The 6,315-nt window shown below is 37.0% G+C and overlaps 1 long non-coding RNA gene across 1 annotated transcript; it reads right to left on the reverse strand.

Moving 5' to 3' along the window:
* Positions 1-1,541: 1,541 nt before the first annotated feature.
* Positions 1,542-4,868, reverse strand: LOC102227576. The gene is made up of 3 exons (XR_312664.1): positions 4,788-4,868; positions 2,737-2,909; positions 1,542-1,710 (listed from the first exon to the last, which is right to left on the reverse strand). It is a non-coding gene; the product is annotated as an uncharacterized LOC102227576 (long non-coding RNA).
* Positions 4,869-6,315: the final 1,447 nt, after the last annotated feature.

A 6,315-nucleotide genomic window follows, 5' to 3' on the forward strand; every position in this document is an offset into this window, starting at 1 on the left:
ATGGTGTATATCTAGCAAAAAACAATAAAAAGTGTATTTTTAAAAAAAATTTCAGTTTTTTTGTGTAATCTGTGTTTACAAATATATGGAATATGTCTGAGAAAAGCCTCTATAAAACATTTTTTGTAGCATTGCAGCAACATAGTTCCAGGATTTTAGTACTGACTTCAATTGCCACAATATATTTTTGAAATGGCCATGCATCAATTCATACCCCTCCATGACAGGTAGCGATTCAAATCCCTTTTCAATAATTTAATCATTGTTTATCTTTCCCAGGCTTAAAATTTTCTTTGGGTTTCAAGACAGACAGAAGTGACTGTTTGGAAAGATTTCTAAATTGCAAACGTTCATGGTTTAAAAACTAAATGACTGTCATTCACGTTCAAATCAAGGTTCCTTGATTTGAACCAACTGGGTACTGTAGTTCCCAGTTGGCTTGTAGCTTGCCAACTGGGAACTACAGTTGGCAAGCTACAAGCTATGTCTGCTAAGCATTTAAAGACTTCTTTAAATAAGCAGATAGTTTAAATAATGAACAGTAAAGCATCAACTTGTTATTTTGTGCTACTCAAACAGCAAAATGACAAAAAAAAAGTCTAATTTTCTGTGCAGTAAACATCTGGAAACTATCAGATGTTTTATAATGTTATATTTTTGAGGCATGTAGATGTAAACCAAAGAAAAAATACTTTTTATATAATTATTACTATCCATGCCAACTGTTACTCTGTGAAGCTGTTGTGCTCATTTGTAGGATAAAAGTGAAAAACTAAAGGGAAAGATGAGTACAGTGAAGTAGTCAAGTTGGATAAAAACAAGAAGAAAGACTTATTTTTTCTTCTAGCAGCTATTTGTTAGGAACACAAATGGAATAGAAAATAGGTAGTATAATATATAAGCATAATTTCAATGATAATATTCATGAGGATATAACTTCTATTTTTATTTGATTCCTTTCTATAATCTTTACAGTGATAACTTAACCCTATGATTAGGATTCACTGCAGTCACTGTTGTCACCCGTTGCCTAAGAGCCTTGACAGATTGTGGCGTATGTGTGCATCTGCGTGTCTTGTGGCGGCATCAAAGCTGATGAAGGACGCATTTCGCCGTGTGATGAAAGATGAGAGACAATATGTGAGTCATGCATATAAAAGCAATCAATGGGATTGGCTGCGGACTTATACAATCTAACACCAGCCATCATGTTTCACAAATATTCCAATAATCTTTCCTCAGGGAGGGATGCAAATTGAGAAATTAAGAACAATTAGACGCCCTTACCTGCATGGAGGTTTAATATTCATGTCAGGAAGACTCAGATGCCTGTGAGGACCTCCTAAGAAGCTAACGCATTATTCATTTATTCACTGACGTTCTGACATGGACACACATCACTTCCTAGTTTTCCACCAGGGACACTCAGCTTTTTCATCAGGTGCATAAATCTGTTTGGTTTTGGTTTTTCATCAGACACGATTAATTCCAAGAGGAATCAACTGAATTGTGTTGCCTGCTAGGACTTTCTTTGTATGCAGATGAACTATGAGCTGTAACCTTGACAGGGTCGTCAGCCACAATGTTTGGAGTCACCAGAGGGCAGGAGTCCGGTCTCTTCACAGCTCCTGTCTGCAACTAAATTGCTTCGTATATTGTGGCGAACAGCTCCAGATGCTCCGAGTCACCTTGAGACAATGACCTCCAATCCTAAAAAGGTGATGGAGAGAAAGGGAAAGGAAAAAGGGAAAACATAAGATGAGTGCAATAGTATCTGGGCCAGCGACAAAGGTATTGTTAAAGTGGAAAGTAAGGTTTCAGGATGGAGAAGATGCAAGACAAAAATATAAAGAAGAAATATAATTTAAGCTGATGTGCAATGTATGAAAGCCTGTGTTTTTCTAGTATATTTTGGGCGTATGGATATTTAATTTTAAGAATAAAATGCAGGACAGTGTCTGAATTTTCTACTAGGTTGAATTGATTGTTTTAATAACATTTAGGAAAATATGATTAAAATTAGCGTGTCTGTGCCCCATTGTAAAGATATGTGATTATTTACTAGTTGGCTTTCCCTTCATCTGTGAAAATTCAAGCACTTTAAAAAAAGTTTTAAATAGCTTTCCTTAGGGGACTCCTTCACATTTAAGTTTTAGGAAATTAAAATGTAAAGGTGTTTACACTGTATGTTTTATTTTATATCTGATGCCCGAACTAACCCAATCAAACTGAAAAAGGAGGGAAAAACAGAGGAAGCAACAACAGCTGGGTGGAAAGTTGAGATGAAAGAGTAAAGGAAAGTCAGGAGAGCAAAGAAAAGTCAGGAGACAATATCTTTCCAGTTTAAGATAAAAAAAGGATAATCATTAAAATTGTCTGGCAATGATGAAGGAACCAAAGAAATTTAGTGGAGAAAAAGTCACAAGATCTCACACATGATCCTTTCTGATTTAACAAATTGCAGCCTTACGATGGCATCATTACAGAGATATTCACCAGCACAAAAACGGCAAACTATTTCAGTGACATACATTCAGAAACGTGACGTAAACGACAGCTGCTCTGGTTGTTTTGACTTCCACTTGCACATTAACCAAATCATCAAAGCAGTGCAAAATTCTGAGTGTGACAGCTGTCTGCGCATATGAGGACACGTTTTATTGTGCTGCAGGATGCAATTAAACTTTGAATTTGGAGCTATGTTGTGTATGTGCGCATGTGTGTGTATACACGTACAACGGCTCCTCCTGCATCCGAGACAAGACGATTGGATCTGCCAACCAGCCGCGAATGTTAATTACTTCAGCAATCTTTAGGCTCACTTCTCCCCAATCACTCCCATCGCTGGAAATGGAATGAGCTCGGCCCTTTCAGCAAGGCCAGCCCCAGACTGAGCCTCCGATTGGAATCTGTTTTGAAAAAGGAGGAATTCAAATGAGTTGAACAATAAGGAGGCTATTCAGAGCATAGCTGTGTTCCAAATATTTAGTTGGTCTCCAACTCATTCACTGTACACCAATCAAGCAAAACAATGCGACCACAGATCATCTTTTCTTCATGCTGCCTGTTGTTGTGTGCAATGTGTTCAGCAACAAGTCAACGTTTTGTCCTCAAAGTGGGAGAATTAGAAGCGGGGAACATAAGCAAGTGTAAAATTTAAGCAAGTTTGACAAGGACCATACTGTGATGGTTAGAGTATTTCCAAAACTGTACTTCTATAATGTTCCTGTCCTTATTTCAATGATGTAATAAGGCTGAACAGGGTTCAGGTGGTTTAATGCAATAGACAAACTAATATAGCTCAAACTACTGAAGACATTAAAGCTGGTACTGATGGAAAGGTTACACAAGATTTTGTTTGAATAACTGCAGCTCAGTTAAGGTGTGCATGTTAACTTCTTTCTGCCTTTAAAGGCATGATGGTATGATAAAAGTACTTTTTCTTTTAAATCAAATGTATGGCTGGATGTGTGGGAGTTGATTACCTGGGTAACACATGGCACCACTATATGCTGTGGGAAGAATACCCGCTGATAGATGCTATGAGGAAAGTTCTGGAAAATCATGATTCCTGTCATCTATGCAGTTGTTACTTTGACATGTATTAATTTCTTTAGCATGGTTGCAGTATGTAACTTTTATTAAAAATATGCTGTTTTTTTTTTTACATTTCTTTTAAACTGTCACTACATTGTGACAGTGTAATATGAGACAGATAATCTGTGAAAAGATCCAACTCCTTCATTTTCTCCCTGAGATACTATTGCTGTCTGAAGAAATGCACCCGGTAGACAAAAAACAACCAATCAGAGCCAAGAAGAGGATCTTAGCACTGTCAATCAACCTCCCGAACGTTCTGGGAAATGTGCTAATGGCAGAACAGGTTACAGAAAAACTGTTTGTCTGCAGTTATGGGGGCCCATGCTAACTATCCTGATCCTTCACTATTGGCCCTGCTGACAGGGAGAAGCTGCAGCGTGGCAGAGAAAAACGTTGATAACGGAAGAGAAAGATTAGCAGCTCCACACAGAGGGTGATTGACACCCCTAAAGCCCTCCTCCTGGCTCTGATTGGTTGTTTCTAGGAAGCACTGGGAGAAGGCAGAAGAGCAAAACTTTTTTCACAGTTTACTTGTTTTATAGCATACTGTTTATAAAAGTTACATATTGCAGCTTTAAGACATTGTGACTCCTCATTTGCATACTGAGGCAGAAATGCATAAAGTAAAGTAAAATAATGAGACAGAAAAATGTGGAAAAAGCCCGAAATAAAAACACTTGTAGGAAAAAACAATAAATAAATCACTAAAGAGACATAAATGCATATAGGAATACAATAAAAAACATGAAATATATTTTAAAAACAGCAGAATTCATACTATGTGCTTAAATATGTTATTTGATAAAATTACCCTTAAAAAATAAATACTAATTCATAAAAGTGGGATAAATCTCTCCTTTTTAAAGTGTATTGATTTTTTTTTTGTTGGTCAATTTAATTTAATTTAATTTAATTTGTAGCGATAATGCACATTAGTTAACATTTCCCTAAATACACCAGATTTAGTCAAAAGGCTGTTTATCCCACAAGTTGTTTTTTTTTTATTTATAAATTTCTACTTTTAATTTTAATTCTCAGTTTTCATCCTCCATAGAATGTAGCTCTCCGGCAATTATGACATTACACAATGTCTTGGAAGAGAGAAATGATAGTTTTCATTAGCTGCAGTAAAGTAATTTTGAGGTGAGAAAAAAAAAGCAAAAATGATGACGTTCTCATTCCTGCACCTGATCCGGCTGTTTTCTTAAGCCTGATTTCTCCTGCCTTCCAAACTGTCATCAATCTCTGTTTAGACCACCGGCTCCAGTCCTGATGTACACCTGGTTACTCAATGAGATTTTTGAGGGGATAGCAATTTCTGTGTGGCACATCCCGGTCTAGCTAGTGCGTACACAGCCCATCTATCATCACGGATGACCTCAACAAAGAAAGCAGAGCGGCTGGAAGTGCTTAGCTTCTCATCATCTGAAAAACAAATCAGTTTGTGGAACATGAAGAAGGTGATTCAAAGGCAAAGTAACAAAGTAGAGGTTGTGATTAGCAGGTTTTACAAAGCTGACATCCTGGGAAAATCACAATAAACCACACACTCTTCTCTTGTTCTTTTGAAATGGCCCTGGGGTTATTTTGGCAACGCTAGACTCTCCAAATTAACAAAACACCACGATGAGACCACAACAGCACAACCACGAAACCAAACCAACACATCTCAAGGTTTGTGATACCTCCAGCTCTCATTCATAATGTACCAGTACTGCAGGCGGGGAAAGCCAAAACCATGGCCCTCTAATTCACCAGTCCCACCCTTTTGACCACACACCCAGGAGCGATCTGATTATCAGGCTCATCTTTTCCCTTCTCTCAGCACTAAGAAACTCAGCACTACGTTCTGCTCTAGGAGGTGCACTGACTGAGAGAAAAGGCAAAAAAGGCATTCAGGACTAATCTGGAAAGGCTTCTTTTCCTTTCATATAAGTAATCCTTGAATTTTTCCTCATTTTGTCACATTTCAAGCACAAACTTCATTGTGTTGTATTGCTATTTTACAGCACAAAGTAGAGCATAACTATGAAGGGCAATGGAAAGTGAACAAACAACATAATAAAAACTAAGGATATTTTAACATAAGTTTCCTTTCTGTATCATCCCTCTTGCTATACAGAATGATGGGTTTGATTAATGAGCAAAGATTTTTTTTTTTTTTTTATTAACTAAGCAATTACGCCGTGTAATATTTTTATATTTTATATACAGGCATTACAGTCATTCTAAAAATATTCTGCCTTAATTGCTTAAATATATTTGGTACAAATAACGTGAGTAAAAGAGAATGAGTGTACATCCTAAAAGACGTCATGTGCTGCTTTGCTGTGTCCCTGTAACCACCCAGTTACAATCATTACTTGAAATGTTTTACATCCACATTATTTTTACAGATTTTCTGTGGGGCTCAAGCTGGAATAGAGTTCACTCCATTCTATACTGTACATTTTTCCCCCTCTTTTTTGTTTGTCTGGCCGCGTCTCCGTCAAACTTATTAGAGAGTATAATCGAGCTGTTTTTAGTGAGTTTTATGTTATAGACCAACAAAACATATTGCTCTTTAGTGTTGGGGAAAGTACATGGTCTCCAGTTTTCAATAAAAAAAATTAAATAAAACTAAATGAAAATCTGAAAAGGGTGGCATGCATTTTTATTCACCTCCCATGAGTTTATACATTGGTGAGATGCATGTTGCTGTAAGTACAGCTAGCA

The sequence above is a fragment of the Xiphophorus maculatus genome, chromosome 10 (genome assembly GCF_002775205.1).
Source record: "Xiphophorus maculatus strain JP 163 A chromosome 10, X_maculatus-5.0-male, whole genome shotgun sequence".
NCBI classification, from domain to species: Eukaryota; Metazoa; Chordata; class Actinopteri; order Cyprinodontiformes; family Poeciliidae; genus Xiphophorus; species Xiphophorus maculatus.